Source organism: Erinaceus europaeus, chromosome 13 (assembly GCF_950295315.1).
Source record: "Erinaceus europaeus chromosome 13, mEriEur2.1, whole genome shotgun sequence".
In the NCBI taxonomy this organism is placed as follows: domain Eukaryota; kingdom Metazoa; phylum Chordata; class Mammalia; order Eulipotyphla; family Erinaceidae; genus Erinaceus; species Erinaceus europaeus.
In genome coordinates this window covers 96,057,176-96,075,851 of record NC_080174.1, presented here as the reverse complement: position 1 = coordinate 96,075,851, position 18,676 = coordinate 96,057,176, and the positions used below count along the sequence as shown (strand labels likewise).

The 18,676-nt window shown below is 43.4% G+C and overlaps 2 pseudogenes; both read left to right on the top strand.

Moving 5' to 3' along the window:
* Positions 1-14,849, top strand: part of LOC132542401 (heterogeneous nuclear ribonucleoprotein A1-like) — an 88,121-nt pseudogene extending 73,272 nt beyond the window's left edge.
* Positions 14,850-17,445: 2,596 nt separating this feature from the next.
* LOC103122932 (heterogeneous nuclear ribonucleoprotein A1-like) lies at positions 17,446-18,468 on the top strand (annotated as a pseudogene).
* Positions 18,469-18,676: the final 208 nt, after the last annotated feature.

Sequence of the window (18,676 nt, the reverse complement as noted above, 5' to 3'; positions counted from 1 at the left end):
GATGATCTGTCAAGTTGAGATAGTGGGGTGTTGAAGTCCCCTACTATGATTGTGTTACTGTTAATATATTGCTGTAGCTCTTTCAGTAGAAGTTTGATGTATTTAGATGGCTTCTCATTGGGTGCATAGATATTAATAATTGTTAAGTCCTCTTGATTGACTGATCCTCTGAGCATTAAGTAGTGTCCATTCCTATCTTTTTTAATCTTATCTATTTTAAAGTCTATCATGTCATATATGAGAATAGCTGTTCCTGCCCTTTTTTGTGGGCCATTGGCTTGTATGATAGTTTTCCATCCTTTCACTTTAAGTCTGTGTTTGTCTTGTTGAGTCAGGTGAGTTTCCTGTAGACAACATATTTTTGGGTTGTGTTTTCTGATCCATCTTCCTACTCTGTGTCTTTTAATAGGTGAATTCAGGCCATTGACATTTATTGATATCAAAGATTGAAGATATTTTAACTCCATTCTTGTAGAGTTTTAGAGTGTTTTGATATATATCCTATTTGTGGAGGTCTGGTTGTTTATAGGAGACTTTTCAGAACTTCTTTCAGGGCAGGCTTGGTGATGGTTGCTTCCTTCAACTGTTGCTTGTCTGAGAAGGTTTTGATGCCTCCATCTAGTCTGAATGACAGTCTAGCAGGATATAGTATTCTTGGCTGAAATCCTTTCTCATTGAGCACTCGATAGATATCTTGCCATTCTCTTCTGGCCTGTAGTGTTCGTATGGAGAAGTCTGCTGCTAATCTTATGGGTTTTCCTTTGTAGGTGACTCTGTTTTTCTCTTGCAGCCTTGAGGATCCTTTCTTTATCCTTATTCCTTTCCATTCTAAGTATGACATGTCTTGGTGTCTTTAGGTCTGGGTTAATTCTGTTTGGGACCCTCTGGGCTTCTTGCATCTTTATGTCTTTGGTGTTGTCTAGACTAGAGAAATTTTCAGCTATTATGGCCTGGAGAATGCTTTCTTCCTCTCCTTCTCTTTCTTCCTCTGGTAAGCCAATAATGCGTATATTGTTTCTTTTGAAGTCATCCCATAGGACTCTGTTGTTGTTTTCAGCATCTATTAATCTCTTTTTGAGATCTCTTACTTCTTTTTTAGTTGTCTCTAATTCATCTTCAATCTTGCTAATTCTGTCTTCAGCTTCATAGATTCTATTTTCTCTGCCCTCTACTGCTTTCTGGAGTTCATCTATTTTGTTGCCCTGCTCTGATACTGTTTTAGCTTGTTCAGCTAGTTGCATTTTTAGCTCAGCGACTTCAGCTTTCAGCTCTCTAATAACCATGAGATTATTAGAATTTTCTTCCATATTCTCATTTCTTGTTCCTGCATTTCTGATTACAATTTTTTCAAATTCTTTACTCACTCCTGTTATTATTTCCTTAGCTAATGTTTGGATGTTGAACTCGTTGTTTTGTGCTTCACCCTCTGGAGGACTTTTAGCTGGACTCTTGTCCTGGTTCAAGTCTCCAATATTTTTTCTTGTTGTTTTAACCATTTTATATATTATGTTATGAGTTCCCTTTATCAGTATTTTTCAAATTATTGATCACTATTGCCTGGATTTACTTGTGTCTAAGTAAGTTAATTAAAGGGTTCACAGTGGTGGAAGTTAACAGTTTTTTCAATCCCTGAGTTGGAGCTCAGTTGGTGTAAAAGCCTCTTTTTTTTTCTTCCCTGTAGGCTATGGGAGCCTGAGGGCTTTTAAACTATCAATAGGCTTCTTAGCTTAATCACTGACTCCTGACCAAGAGATAAAGCAGGGTGTGGCAGAGATAATCCAGTGGTTATGCAAAGAGACTTTCACAGCCACTCAGCTATGCCACTGAGGTATAGGTCTTCTCCTGAGTTTCCCGGTTAGATCTCTGTCCCCTGGTGTCCCTCCCTGTTGCTGCTCCAGATTCTGAGGGTAGTAGCAATGGAGACTCAGAGTTGCACTTGGTGAGTCTCTGGGGAGTCCTCTCCTCCCTTCAGCTGTCCCCTTGTTGTGGAGCAGACTGGAGGTGGTGTCTGCACTGATAAACTGTCGAACTGTTAGCAGTCACTTAATCTCTCCTTAGACCCCTCTCTCCTCTCTGTCACCAGCCACGCATGTTTGTACTCACGGGTGATTTACTGGGTTCCTGTGGTCATTCTAGTCCTGTCTTATTTCGGTCCTGAGTGGTCTCCTTTGGTATTCCTAGTTGATCCAGGAGAGGAGAGGAGAGAAAGCAATCTGCTGTTCGTAGCTCCGCCTCCGGAAGTCAACATTTTTTTTTAAATCTCGAATTAAAAGTAAAGTTAAAAAAGTGGAAAAAAGGGGCTGGAATTCAGAATCAGGAGGTAGCACAGCAGGTTAAGCACACACAGCATGAAGTATAAGGACAGGTTGAAGGATAGCAGTTTGAGCCCCTGGCTCCACACCTGCAGGGAAGTCGCTTCACAGGTGGTAAAGCTGGTCTTCAGGTGTCTATCTTTCTCTTCCCCCTCTCCATTTTTCTGTCTTGTCCAAAATCAATGACAGGAATAACAACAACAATAAAACAACAAGGCCAGCAAAAGGGAATAAATATTTAAGTGCACAGGCTAAAATGAGCAAGGTACTGGTTAGAGCCTCTGGTCCCCACCAGCAGGGGGAAAGCTTTGAAAGTGGTGAAGAAGGACTTCAGATATCTCTCTCTTTTGCTCTCCCTTCATTTACATTTCTGGCTGTCTCTATACAATAAATAAATGAGAGAAAAACTGGTAAAAAAGTAAATACTTTCATATAAATATATTATGCCAAAACTAATGATATCTTACAGCTATTTTGTATGTATTAATTGAACCACAATTTGTTAGTAGCAAGGTTTGGCTTTGTGTTGAAATTTTTCACTGAAAATATTGATCTTTTCTGAAGGACCACATATAACTATCAAAAAATATAGATATTCATACATTAGAGATTTTTAAAAAAATACTTATTTATGAGAAAGAGAGGAGAGAAAGAACTAGACATAACTCTAGTACATGTGCTGCCTGGGACTGAATTCAGAACCTCATGCTTGAGAACCCAGTGATTTATCCACTGTGCTACCTCCCAGACCACACATTAGAGATTAAAAAAAAATTGTTAATTTTACCTTTTGTTGCCTTTGTTGTTTTTATTGTTGTAGTTAGTATTGTTGTCATGGTTGTTACACAGGGCAGAGAAATGGAGAGAGAAGATGAAGACAGAGAGAGGGAGAGAAAGATAGACACCTGCAGATCTGCTTTACCAGCTGTGATTCCCTTGCCGGTGGGGAACTGGGGGCTTGAACCGGGATCCTTATGCTGATCCTTGTGCTTTGCACCACCTGCACTTAACCCACTGTGCTATCACCCAACCCCTAAGATATATGTATTGTTTCCAAGTGTACTATTTTATAAATACTAAGTATCTTTACTCCATTTTTTATTTATTTTTTTATTTATTGATTTATTCCTTTTGTTGCCCTTGTTGTTTTTATTGTTGTAGTTATTATTGATGTTATTGTTGTTGGATAGGACAGAAAGAAATGGAGAGGGGAGGGGAAGAGGGAGAGGGGAGGGGAAATCAGAGAGGGGGAGAGAAAGACAGACACCTGCAGACCTGCTTCACCGCTTGTGAAGCAACTCCTCTGCAGGTGGGGAGCCGGGGGTTCGAACCGGGATCCTTCCTCTGGTCCTTGTGCTTAGCACCAACTGCACTTAACCCGCTGTGCTACCACCCGACTCCCCTTTACTCCGTTTTTAAGACTTCCATTTTCTTGTTACATGTGAGAAAGATTTTTCTATAAAGTGGAGAAAAGACAGATAATGTAGAACATCATTATGGTACTTTTGCTGGCAGTGACTCAGATGGGAACTTCAGTCATGTACATCACATACATATTTCAGTCACTTGTCCAAGTATTGTATAACCTAATCATGAATTATCTTGATGAGATTATTTAAAAATTAATCTATTTGTGGCAGTGTTTATAAATTTTATTTTTTATTATAAATGTTATTTTCTTAATAAATTGTATTAAAACAGTACATGTGCTGCTAAAGACCAAACTCAGGATCTCATGGTCAAGAATCCAATGCTTTATCCACTGTGCCACATCCCGGACTACAGGATTTAATTTGTGATCCATCATGAGTCACAATCAAACACTGCTCACTTAACACTGTCTCCAGTGTTAAGTTTATATAGGTAAAGAGAATTTGATAGGAAGAGTGAAGTAGAAGGTAACTGGAATTGAACCTATAGCCCCTGGGGACTTAGAGCTCAAAGTTGGTGTGTCTTCTTCTATCTTCAGGTCTTCTCATAAAAAGAAAATAAACATTAATTTCATTTATTATATATGAATAACAATTTCACATCACACACAGACAGATATATCTCTACTTCACTTTCCTCATTAAATTCTCTTCACCTATATAAAACTCAAAAATATAAATAAGAAAATAGCCACTGGGTGTAATGAATTCATAATGAAGCCACAGTGATAAAAAAAAAGAAATAAAAGTTTGGATAAAAAAGAACACATGTGATGATTATCATAAGTTTGTTAGAAATGAAACATGAAGAGGTCCAGGAGGTGACACAGTGGTAAAGCATTGGATTCTCAAGCATGAGGTGCCAAGTTTGATCCCCAGCAGCACATGTGCCAGAGTGGTGTCTGGTTCTTTCTCTCTCCTGCTATCTTTCTCATAAATAAATAAAATATTAAAAAAGAAAAAAAGAAATGAAACATCTCAAGCCACACAGCTCTTTATTATTAACAGGTGCAGGGAAGGGTGCACCTGGTTAAGGGTACATATCACCATGACACAAGACCTAGGTTTGAGACTTCCTACCCTCCTTAGTGGGGGACACTTCATGAGCAGGGAACAGGCCTGCAGGTGTCTCCTATCAAATAAAATGGAAAGAAAAAAATGGCGTTCTGCAGTGGATTCAAAGTTCTCACAAGGAGCTCAGGAAATAACCCTGGTTTAGGGTTGGGCCATAGTGCAGCAGGTTCAGTGCATGTGGCACAAACTACAAGACCCAGAGTAGGGATCCTGGTTTGAGCCCCCAGCTCCCCAGCTGCAGGGGAGTCACTTCACAATCACTGGAGCAAGTCTGCAGGAGTCTAAGTTTCTCTCTCCCTCTCTGTCTTCCCCAGCCTAGCTGAGAGATTAAAAGCCCCAGACATTCGGACATGGATGGCTGTGCCGCCCTGTCACGATCACCAGGGAGACTGACAGGGTCATCTCCTCTGGACCTGCATTCAGACTTCAAGGAAGCTGGGCAGAGAGGATGGGAATGGGTCGACGCATTCTCCCCCTTTATTGCTACAAATAATTATACTGTCACAATTGATTAATAATGCTTTGGCAGTGCCTGGTGGGAATGGAGAGTCAGAAGCACCCCCTCTCCCTTACACAGGGGCATATTTGAAAGTTACATTATGAAAGTGGGGAAGGTGGGTCAACATATATGAACAAAAGAAGTCATGTTATGACTTGCCTCTCAAAGAAAGAATACAGAGATTGAGGCCTCCCAGGTACAAGCTGACGTATTGAAACAAAGAAAGATTAATAGTTAAACTGTACCAGATCTAGATGAGCAGTGGTCCACGACTAGGCAAAGATCTGTATGCCGCCCATAGAAGATTAATGATAGAAATAGCCCTCAGCAAATGTCTAAAACAATTCTGGGTATGACCTCCCCTGGGAACAGGGTGGTACAAAGTATTGTACAGAAATAGGGGAGTAACATATAGCCTGACAAAGCCACAAGACTATGATGCTTATTATTGCTATTTCCTTATGAGCTAGTTGTATAGGTGACCTAAATGTAACCTGAAAAAAGTATAAAAGCTAATACAGTTTCACTATTAAAATGAGTCCAGATTCACCCTCCAATAGAGTGTGGTATCTATCTGTTTTCCCTTGCGCCGACTCCTGATCCACCTGGGAGGTTGCCTTCAAGACCCCTGACCCTCCTGCTGCTCATCCACTGTGGTGGTCCGTGCCCGAGGAACAGGGGCTTGAGGGAAGACCATCCAGGTAAGGTAGCAATCTGAACTATTAGGAAATTTAGGTAAGGATAGGACCCCACAGGTTAAAGGGCCTGCAGTCTCGCCACTGGAAGTAGCAGTCTCATAGGAAGCGGGAAGGTAACATGGGGCAGGAGAGCTCAAAGAATGAAGGGCTCTTCCTCTCGGTCCTCCGGCAGATGCTGCTAGGACGAGGAATCAAGGTGCCCCACAAACAGCTAAAGCAGTTCTTAGCACTTATTAAGAAAAGCAGTCCATGGTTCCCAGAAGAAGGAACACTATCATTAGAGGACTGGAGAAGAGTAGGGAAAGATCTGAGAAAATTTTACTCAGAACATGGGCCCAGCGAGGTTCCAGCTATAGCCTTCTCTTTATGGAGCCAGCTGAGAGACTTATTAGGAGACAAATCAGAGTATGAATGTTTGGTAGAAGAAACACAGTCTAATCCTGGGAAAAATAAATGCTATGGAGCTCTTGAGGAACAAGTTAGGCACCCACCACTAGAGAAGTACAAGTGGCAGAGTGATGACTGGCTAGATCCTGAAGAAGAGGCAGAATTAGATGATGAGACCGCCCATTGTCATAATGATGACGGTCTTTTGCCCACCATTCCTATGGCCACGGTGCCTCCCTTGAAGCTCAAAGACAGACAGGGAGGACATAGGGTCCCTGCTAATGCTGGGTTTATGGCCGCCATAAAAGAGGCAAGAAGAGAAGGGGATGTTGGGTTCCTCTTCCCGGTAATATCATTGGATGATGAACCTGAGTGGGAACCTTTACCATTAAAAATATTAAAGGAATTAGCTCAGGCAGTTCAGTCCACAGGACCTTCCTCACACTTTACAAATAGTAGAAACAGTGACAACTATGTGGTTAACTCCCTACAACTGGCAGCAAACAGCCCGGTCAGTTTTGAAGCCAGGACAATATATTTTGTGGAGAACAGAGTTTGAAGATCAGGCCAGAATTTACTTGCAACAGGCATTGTTTAAAAGAAGCAGGGGCCCCAAGCCAACATTTTCTATGTTAATAGGCAGAGATGACTGGGGGGATCCCTGGCAGCAGATGAAAATTCCCCAAGAGTCCTTAGAAGCTATTTCTTTTTTTTCTTTTCTTTTCTTTAATTTTATTTTATTTATTCCCTTTTGTTGCCCTTCTTGTTTTATTGTTGTAGTTATTATTGTTGTGGTCGTTGTTGGATAGGACAGAGAGAAATGGAGAGAGGAGGGGAAGACAGAGAGGAGGAGAGAAAGATAGACACCTGCAGACCTGCTTCACCACCTGTGAAGTGACTCCCCTGCAGGTGGGGAGCCGGGGCTTGAACCGGGATCCTTATGCTGGTCCTTGTGCTTTGTGCCACCTGCGCTTAACCCGCTGCATTACAGCCTGACTCCCCTTAGAAGCTATTTCTAAGATAGCCCTCTTGGCATGGCATAAAATAACCTGGCCTGAGGGGAAGGTTTCGGTTCTCTCTGGTATCAGGCAGGGACCGGAGGAGCCTTTTGAAGAATTTATTGCTAGGTTAGAAGAGACTATAAAAAGAATGATCCCTGAGTCAGAGGGAGCAGAAATTTTATTAAAACAATTGTCTTGGGAAAATGCCAACACAGTCTATAAAGACTTGCTACAGCCATTAAAAAGGACAGGGACAATAGAAGATTTTGTCAGGGCATGCATGGACGTGTCTCCTGCAGTTATTCAGGGAATGGCCATGGCAGCTGCCCTACAAGGACAGACCCTGCCACAATTCATTAAAAACAAGAACACAGGGAGAGGACAAAAAGGGAAGTGTTTCAAGTGTGGCCAGACAGGACACTTTGAGAGGGAGTGCCCCCAAGGTAGAGGAGAAAACCGGGGGCCTGAACCCCCACCTGGTCCGTGCCCACGGTGCCAAAAGGGACTCCATTGGAGGAGGGACTGCAGATCTAAAATTCACAAGGATGGGACCCCCACTAGAGGAGTCAAAAAACCTGTCCAGGGGCCAGCCTCAGGCCCCGAAATAAAAACAGTAAGGATGAGGCATTAAGACCTACAAAGCTCAATAGTAATAAGAAATACATACAGGATTTAATCAGGGCAACTCCCCATAGTGCAGGGCTAGATATAGCCTCCGCTAAAAATTATATTTTAACCTCTGACTCACCAGTTACTTTAATAGAGACAGGATTGTACGGACCCTTGCCTCCAGGATATTTGGCCTGCTGATGGGAAGGAGCTCCACCGCCCTACAGGGGATTTCAATCATTCCCGGGGTGGTGGATTCTGACTCTGAAGGAGAGATAAAGATTATGGTAGACACTCCTAGAAAGACCTTGCAGATTTATGAGAATCAAAGGATAGCACAATTAGTCTTACTTCCCTATCTGAAATTGCTGGTAGCACAACTGAAGCAGGAAAGAGGAGATGGAAGATTTGGGTCTACTGATGTTGTAGCCTGGACAGAACGGATACAGCAAGATAGACCGTTTAAGGAAATTTTTATTAATGGGAAGAAATTTTGCGGTCTGTTAGACACTGGGGCAGACAAATCATGCACAGCAGGAAAGAAATGGCCTTCTGAATGGCCTGTTCAGACTTCATCTTCCAGCCTCATTGGTTTGGTGATGGCTTCTAACGTAGCCAAAAGTTCTCTAATGCTTAAATGGCAGTGTGATCATTTTACAGGGAGGTTTGAGCCTTATGTTATACCTGGACATCCTTTTTCCCTATGGGGAAGAGACATTATGGAGGCAAAGGGAGTGACTATATCTACCCCAGACAGCTCTAGGGGACAGCATTTTTTATAGGGGCCACTGATCCTTTGCAAGCTGCACAAATACAATGGAAACAAACTGACCCAGTTTGGGGGGATCAGTGGCCCCTCGCCAAAGAAAAGCTTGAAGCAGTGGAGGCATTAGTGCAGGAGCAATTAGCACTGGGACATATAGAGAGATCTAATAGCCCCTGGAATACTCCAATTTTCACTATAAAAAAGAAATCAGGCAAATGGAGACTATTGCAGGACCTAAGGAAAGTCAATAATGCAATGGTAGCCATGGGGGCTGTTCAACTGGGACTCCCTTCCCTGGTTGCAATTCCTAAAGGCTATCAGGTAATAGCCATAGACTTGAAGGATTGTTTTTTCACAATAAAATTGCACCCTGAAGACTGTGAGAAGTTTGCCTTTAGTGTTCCTTCTAGCAATTTCAAGAGGCCTTTCCAAAGATATCATTGGAAAAGTTTTACCCCAGGGGATGAAAAATTCCCCCACCTTATGTCAGCAGTTTGTTGATAGGGCATTGATTGAGATAAGGGAAACTATGCCTGAACTGTATTTGGTACATTATATGGATGATATTCTTGCAGCATTCCCCCCTCATAGCCATGTGGAAAAGGGACTAGAACAGATAATAGGGGCACTTACTAAATTCGGGCTTAACATAGCAGAAGAGAAAATACAGAAGGAACCTCCTATAGACTACTTAGGGAGACTAATGTTTCAGGATCATATTTCAGTCCAAAATATACAAATTAGGACAGACAAACTTAGAACATTAAATGACTTTCAGAAATTATTAGGAAACATAAATTGGGTACGACCATATCTGAAATTAACCACTGAGAACTTAAAACCTCTATTTGACACACTCAAGGGAGATCCTGATCCAAAATCTAAAAGACATCTGACCTCTTCTGCCTTACAGGCATTGTCCAAGGTAGATCAGGCATTGCAGAACTCATTATTAAAGAAGTTGGATTACTCCCAACCCTGGAGCCTGTTAATTTTTAAAACTGCTTACAACCCTACTGCCTGCCTGTGGCAGGAAGGACCTTTAGGATGGCTGCATCTGCCTAATACACATAATAAAAATGTCCCCTCTTATCCATATTTAGTTGCTAATCTAATAATTAAAGGAAGGAAAAGAAGTCGAGAATTGTTTGGACATGACCCTTGTGAAATAGTGACACCTTACAATATAGCACAAGTGGACTCTGTCTTTCAACTGGAGGATGAATGGTCCATTGCTCTTTTGAGCTTTTTGGGAACCCTCAGATATCACTATCCCAGCCATCCTCTTATTAAATTTATGAAAGAAATGAGGTTATTTTTTTCCTGCAATCTACACCTCGGAAAGCCCTGTGAATGCCGTGCTTGTTTTCATGGATGGATTCTCCAAAGGAAAGTCAGCAGTCCATGCACCTGGATATCCCCTGATAGTAAAAATAAGTCAGGGGATATCTGCCCAACAGGCTGAAATAATTGCAGTCATTGAATCTATAAAACATTTTCCCCAGCCTCTTCATCTTTTTACAGATTCTGCATATGTGGCTGGCTTATTTCCAGCCATAGAGACAGCAGTGATTTCTGGAACTTCCTCTATCCACTCTCTGCTTAGACAACTGCAGCAGCAGATACATAGGAGGAAGCATAAGCTAGCAGTGACTCATGTTAGAAGCCACATGGTCCTTCCTGGGCCCATTTCTAAAGGTAATCAGATTGCAGACTTGCTCACTCAGGATATTGTGGCTCTGACAGCTGTAAAAGAAGCTCAGCTGAGCCATGAAATACACCATCAGAATTAAGAAGGCTTTTTGATATAACTAGGGAAGAGGCTAGACACATTGTAAAAACATGTAGTCAATGCCCAGATATGTCACACCCGTCCAAAATAGGGAGTTAATCCTCAGGGCTTGTGACCCAATGATCTGTGGCAAATGGATGTTACTCATTTTCCCCAATTTGGAAGATTATCCTTCATGCATGTCACTGTGGACACCTTCTCTCATGTTATTCTGGCCTCAGCCAGAACTGGCAAGGCCGTAAAGGATGTTATTCAACACTTGGCCTTTTGCTTTCAAACAACTGGCATGCCCAAACATCTTAAGACTGACAACATTCCTGCTTATACTAGCAGAGCTTTTCAACAATTTTATAATCAGATGCTTATCTCCCATTTCACTGGTATTCCTTATAATCCCCAGGGTCAGGCTATTATAGAACGTGCCCATCAAACTCTTAAGGCACAATTGACCCATTTGCAGGGAGCAACCTATTATTCTCCTCATCATATACTAGACCATGCTCTTTTTGTGCTGACTTTTCTAAACACAGACCCCGAAGGGCGCACACCTATGCTAAGGCATTATGAGAAATGCCCTATTAGAGAGCATGTTAAACCTCTGGTAATGTGGAAGGATCTATTGACTAATCAATGGAAAGGTCCTGATGCTTTGGTTGCGTCAGGGAGAGGATATGCCTGTGTCTTTCCGCAGGATGCAGAATCACCAATCTGGATCCCCAATCAACTCATCCATCTTGTGGAAACACGTCAGACCCACAGTAGAAGGGGTGACACAGGCGGTGAAGAAGCTGTGCCTCCAGGACTGAATGGCAAAAACCACTCATGATGCCCCACTACCAACGTGGGGCCAAGTGAAGAAACTCACATCAGAGGCTGATAAAATCCTTTCTGTTACAGGGCAGCAGCACTCCCCTGAAACACTGTTCTTGGCTATTCCTTCCTTGCTTACAATCCAGGTAACTCAGGCTGTTCCTTATTGGGCCTATTATCCTGACCCTCCTTTTCTGCAGGTTTTATCTTAGGCCTCACCACATCACATTAAGGTTTACACTAACAGGAGTGACCTCTTTGGGGGCCTGGAAGAAATTCCTCAAGAGCATAAAGTCTCCCAGGCTATTAATTTTACAGGGCTTTCAGATCATGCCCCTTTGTGCTTTCACACTGGTTATTCATCATTTTCACAATGTGTAAAATTGATGTATAGATCCCTTCTTACTGATGGCCCTCGGTCCATTTCAGATTCTCAGAATCGGAATATGTGGGAACTGACCCTTATGATTATTGCTTTCTCTACAAATACTACGCAGATAGTCTCTGTAAAAAACTCTTCTTCTCTCTCTCTCCACAATTGCTTACTTATGTATCCTAGCACACAACCTGATATTCTGTGGAATACTATTGATCAAACTAGGGAATTTCCTCCATGGCTGATTGTGGATTCTTTGAGAATATACTGCACTTTGAACCCTCTAGCTCTAGAACATTAATCTATGATTTTTCAGTCTCCTCCCCTCTACATGATTATTCTTCATACTTAAAAGAGATCAAACAGGAAGAACGTTTCTATTACAAATTCACATCCCCCGTTAGTGATCCTCTATCTAGATGGTACACCCCTGGATTTGTAGCACCTACCTATCGTGCACTCTCCCTAATTACTCAAAAATCTGCTTGGTATCCTGGCCTTTTCCGCCTTTTTGCATCCACCTACCCGGTACTCCTAAAGAGACCGGGATCCTCTACCACTGAGGCCATCCCTGTTAAAGCTTGTGTTAATTATCCTTATGCATTGTTGGTGGGAGAATCCACCTCAGTTACCATTTCACCTGTCAGAAAAGCTTTTAACATATCCTGTATCAACTGTTACTTAACTAACTGTATTCACAGTGGCTGGCCAAAATCTTATGATCTTGTTTTTATTGTACAGAGACCCTCCTATGTGATGCTTCCTGTTAATCTTACGGAGCCTTGGTTTGATAACCCCGCTTTACAAACCCTTAAGGACTTAAGCAAATTACTACGACCTAAAAGATTTATTGCTGCACTAATCTTAGGCATCTCAGCACTTATTGCTATTGTTACCTCAGTCACTGTTTCTTCTGTGGCTCTGGCTAGCCAAATCCATGCTGCTCACTATGTCAATCAGCTTTCTCAAAACAACTCATATTCCCTGGCAGTACAGCATGGTATTGACAAAAAAAATGGATACAAAGTTAAGCGCCCTAGAAGACGTGGTCTTGTCATTAGGTTAGGAATTACAAAATCTTAATTATCAACCCTCCACTCGCTGCCATAGTAGTTATAGAGCACTATGTGTTACTCCTTTGCCTTATAATTCCTCCACTCCCTGGGATAGGACTAGGAACCACCTTATGGGCATTTGGCAACACAATATTTCCCATGACATTGATACCCTTCAGGCCCAGATTAGCACCATAAGCACTCCCTCCCTAGATACCCCCAATGTCTGGGAATTTGTCCAATCTCTAAAAGAGGGCTTAACATCTCTCAACCCTATCAATTGGCAACATATTCTCATATCACTGGGAGGCATTGTTTTCATACTAGTAATTGTTCTGCTTATTCTTCCAGTCCTCTTCAAGCTCCTCTCCAGATCCATCAGACAGCTCCAAACCAAATTCCACCACTATAAACTAAATATAAAAGAGGGAAATGCACCACCCCGTCACGATCACCAGGGAGACTGATAGAGTCATCTCCTCTGGACCTGCATTCAGACTTCAAGGAAGCTGGGCAGAGAGGACGGGAATGGGTCGACACATTCTCCCCCCATTATTGCTACAAATAATTATACTGTCACAATTGATTAATAATGCTTTGGCAGTGCCTGGTGGGAATGGAGAGTCAGAAGCACCCCCTCTCCCTTACACAGGGGCATATTTGAAAGTTACATTATGAAAGTGGGGAAGGTGGGTCAACATACATGGACAAAAGAAGTCATGTTATGACTTGCCTCTCAAAGAAAGAATACAGAGATTGAGGCCTCCCAGGTACAAGTTGACGTATTGAAACAAAGAAAGATTAATAGTTAAACTGTACCAGATCTAGATGAGTAGTGGTCCACGACTAGGCAAAGATCTGTATGCCGCCCATAGAAGATTAATGATAGAAATAGCCCTCAGCAAATGTCTAAAACAATTCTGGGTATGACCTCCCCTGGGAACAGGGTGGTACAAAGTATTGTACAGAAATAGGGGAGTAACATATAGCCTGACAAAACCACAAGACTATGATGCTTATTATTGCTATTTCCTTATGAGCTAGTTGTCTAGGCGACCTAAATGTAACCTGAAAAAAGTATAAAAGCTAATACAGTTTCACTATTAAAATGAGTCCAGATTCACCCTCCAATAGAGTGTGGTGTCTATCTGTTCTCCCTTGCGCTGACTCCTGATCCACCTGGGAGGTTGCCTTCAAGACCCCTGACCCTCCTGCTGCTCATCCACTGTGGTGGTCCGCCGCAGATAGCAACTTTTGAACTGCCTGCTAGTCTGTAAGTTCAGAAGCCCCCATCCGGCATATCCCGTGGCAATCAGCACACCAACAGTCAGGGAGGTGTTTGCAGATTCCCCACCAGGCCTAGAAAGCAACCAGCTACTTGGAACAGAACTGGAACAGATCAGGACCAGACCCAGGACCCATCCAGACCAGAATCAGGACCCATCCTGACCAGAACTCTGCCTGGACCAGCTTTGTTAACCTGAGGACATAATTTGTCCTGACCTTACCTATGCACCTACCTGTTTTATACTGAGGAGGTATTTGCATACATAATTGTAATTATAAGAATTTAACATCAGGATATTAAGATTTCTAAACTGCATTTCATTAACATTTTAGAGTGTGATGTTGAGTGTAACGCGGTGTTAGATCGCCATCTAGAGTCCATAAATGAGTACTGCAGCAGAATTCTTTACCCTATTTAAGTAATTAATAGTAGGGCATTTTTCCTCTAGGCGAGGCTGGCGCACCTCCCCGACACACGCAGAGCCCCAGGTCTTTAAGGACGAGTCACGCCGAGGCCTCCCCCGGCTCCCGCCACCACCCAAGACTCACCAGCTGCGACTGACCTGACGCCTCCGTTCAACTGACTCTGCACAGCCTACTGGCAGCTACAACTTGAACCTGCCACCCAGCAGCCTGTGCAGGACCACGCTGGCGCCGCTTGGCCTGACGGGAACTGTAGTCTGCCTCCTCGCCGTCAGCCTCGGGAGAAGAGCCCCGAACTATAAGTCCCAGCAGCCCATGTGGCTGGCCTAAGCTGATGCACTGGAGCCCAGTGCTGCCTCTCTAGCCTGGTGGTTCAGGGTCGGCTTCTTGTGGTTTTTAAGGAGCTGGAAGTTCTAGATAATGAATGAATGAGCTGCTCTGGCATCGATGGTGACTTAACGAGAACAATCTAAGCTGTTTGCTTTTTTTTTTTTTAATTGATTTGATTTGTATTTATTTTCGGTGGAGAAAGAGAAATTGAGAGAAGGGGCCCGGTGATGGTGCACCTGATTGAGAACACATGTTACAGGCATGGGACTTAATTTATCTTGATTTATTTATTGAACAGAGACAGCCAGAAGTCAGGAGGGAAGGGATGCAGGGAGGGAGAGAAGCACCTGCAGCCCTGCTTCTCCACTTGCAAAGCTTTCTCCCTGCAGGTGGGGCCCCGGAGCTCAAACCTGGGTCCTTGCACTGTGACATGTGCTCACCTAGGTGCACCACCATGCAGCCCTACTTTGTCTTTTTCTTACTAGAGTGAGAAAATGGAATTCCCCAAATTTGGACTAGTCCATTGAAGTAGAGAAAATGTCTTAGAAATAAGATAAGATGAAACCACACTAATGCACTAATTGCTTCTGCTCCGCAACTGGTGGATTCGAATGTTTGCCTTGAAACTGGACAATGTGACCTTGCTCTCTCAGCTCTATGTTAACTTGTCCACTTGGCTTCTGCAAACACTGCTGGCTTCCTCCCTGGAATATAAGAAAGGAATGTTCTCCTTGAAACTTTTACCACAAAGATAAATTAGCAAAGACATGCAGACCCCCCTTCACTTTTCCCTTTAATGGAGGGTGAATTTCAAGCCTGGTTGTCTCAGAGCAACTAGACCAGATTTGGTACCGGCCTGGGATCACTCAGCTGAGGTTTGTCTTTGTCTTTTGTCCTTTGGTGATGTCTCTTTGTAAGTATGTGGACTGGCCATATTTTCACTCTTTCAAACTTAAGAATAAATTCCTTATACTTCAATTATATACAGGAGTCCTGTCAGTCTGTGTGGGTACAAGTTAGTTGGTCTCAGTTTGTCTTTGTAATGATACAGTCAAAAACAAAACTTAACAAGAGCACTGATCAGCTCTAATGATGCTGGAGCAAAGGATTAAACCTGAGATTTGGAGATTAAGTCACTAGTTTCTTTGCATAAATAACAATCATGGTCTCTTCCCTTCCCATTGTATTCATTTATATATTTCTTTGTTTTACTAGAGCACTGCTCAACTTTGGCTTCTGGTGGTACAGGGGATTGAACCTGGCACTTTGGAGCCTCAGGCATGAGTCTCTTTGTTTAACCATTATGCTATCTGTCTTCCCACCCCCACCCCAACTAATAGCCATCTTCTTAAATGCAGAGCCTGGTGCTTGGAAGTAACACACTTGTTAAAGAAAAAATCGTAAGCCAGAGACATCACGGCACCACTGGAGGTGAAAGCCAATAAGTGCTCCTATGAAAAAAAGAGTGGAGGAGCAGAAATGTTTTTTTTTTCCTTATTTTAAAATTATTATTAGCTTTACTTCTTGGATAGGGGCAGCCAGAAATAGAGAGGGAAAGGGGGAGAGAGAGGGAGAGAGACAGAGAGACACCTGCAGCACAGCTTCACCACTTGAAAGTTTTAACCATGCAGGTGGGGACCGGGGGCTTGAAACTGGGTCCTTGTGCCAGAAATGTCTTGATGCCAATCATTTACGCTGACCCTGCCCACCCACCCCTGGGGCAGCTCCACACCTTCTGTGTGGAGTCCACTGGCCCACAATACCTAGAGGTGTGTCAATGGCTGCTCACTGTGAAGAGCCGCTTGTCTGTCCCCAGAATCAGCAGAAGCACTTCTCCAGGACTCCCATCTCTAATAGGCTTTGAAGACAGGCTGTGAGCAGCTCTGCACGGACACCCCCAGGTAAGCAGGGCCCTCTGACGATAACGTGGGCTTGGGGAGGCAGGAGGTTGTCAATATTTGACATCCTGAGATAACTGACATCTGCATTCCTGTTGCTGTGTGCCGCAGAGAAGAGAGAGAGGGTCTGGAGCGAAGAGGGAACACAAATCTTTATTTGCGCTGGCACCTAAGAGTTGGGTGCTAGAGAAACAGGTTGGGCCATGTGGAGGTAGCAAAAATGGCCACCTCACGCAGTAACCTTTCCTGCGTCTAAACACCGAAGGGAAGTGCTGGCAAGAGAGCGAGGTGTGGAAGAAGGGCTTTTATAGGAGCAGCTTTTGCGAGAATGGGAAAGAGGAGTAGTAACCATAGCACTCCAGGACAGGATAATAACTCTCGCGAGAATGGGAGGGGGGAGGAATAAACAAAGCACTCCAAATATCGCGGGGATATAGACAATGTCCTGAGGGCACAACATGGCAGAACAGGCGCTCTGAGAATGTTACAACTCTCAGGGGAATTAGCAGTAGCCTGAGGGGACAACATGGCAGATGTGACTGCATTTGCCCAATTTCCCAGCACATTCTGAGAGAGAGGAAAGCTGGCATCCAAAGGGATGTGCTCCTATAAACAATGAGCTACAGACACCGACTACATCACTGCTTTCTGCCCGTGGACATCACCGAGTGAGCATCCTCAGTTTGTCTCTGTCTGTTGCCACCATGTCGAAATCTGAGTCTCCCAAGGAGCCAGAACAGCTGTGGAAGCTCTTCATGAGAGGCTTGAGCTTTGAAATGACCAATGAGAGTCGGAGAGGCCATTCTGAGCAGTGGGGAGCTCTCACAGACTGTGTGGTTATGACACTCAAACTCCAAGCACTCCAGGGGTTTCAGTTTTATTGCATATGCCACTGTGGAGGAGGTGGGTGCTGCCATGAATGTGAGGTCACACAAGGTGGATGGGAGAGTTGTGGAACCAAAGACAGCCATCTCCAGAGAAGATTTGCAATGACCTGGTGCCCACAGAACTGTGAAAAAGATTTTTGTGGGGAGCAAAAAGAACACACTGAAGAACACCATCTATGAGACTATTTTGAACACTATGGGAAAATTGAAGATATTGAAATCATGACTGACCGGGGCAGTGGCAAAAGGAGAGGCTTTGCTTCTGTAACATTTGATGACCATGATTCTGTCAACAAGACTGTCATTCAGAAATACCATACAGTGAGTGGCCACACCTGTGAAGCAAGGAAAGCCTTATCACAGCAAGACATGGCTAGAGCCTCGTCCAGCCACAGAGGACAAAGTGGTTCTGGAAACTTTGGTGGAGGCCGTGGAGGTGGCTTTGGTGGCAGTGACAACTTTGGCCAAGGAGGAGACTGTAGCGGTCACGGTGGCTTTGTTGACAGCTGAGGTGGTGGCCAAGGTGGGGATAGTGGGGATGGCTACAATGAATTTGGCAATGATGGAAGTGATTTTGGAGGTGGCAGAAGCTACAATGTTTTTGGCAATCACAGTAACCAGTTCTCAAATTTTGGCCCTATGAAAGGAGGAAACTTTGGAGGCCAAAGCTCTGTCCCCTACGGTGGTGGAGGCCAGTATTTTGCCAAATCACGAAACCAAGGTGGATATGGTGGCTGCAAGAGCAGCAGTAGCTATGGCAGTGGCAGGAGGTTTTAATCTCCAGGAAACAAAGCTTAGCAGGAGAGCAGAGCCAGAAAAGTGACAGGGAAGCAACAGATTTGTGAACTCAGCCAAGCACAGTGGTGGCAGGGCCTACCTACTACAAAGAAGACTTGTGTTAGACAACACTCTTGTGTATGGGGAAAAAAAACTTTGGAGGACTGTATTTGTGACTAATTGTCTAACAGGTTATTTTAGTTTCTGTTTTGTGGAAAGTGTAAAGCATTCCAACAACGGGTTTTAATTTAGTTTTTTTTTTTCA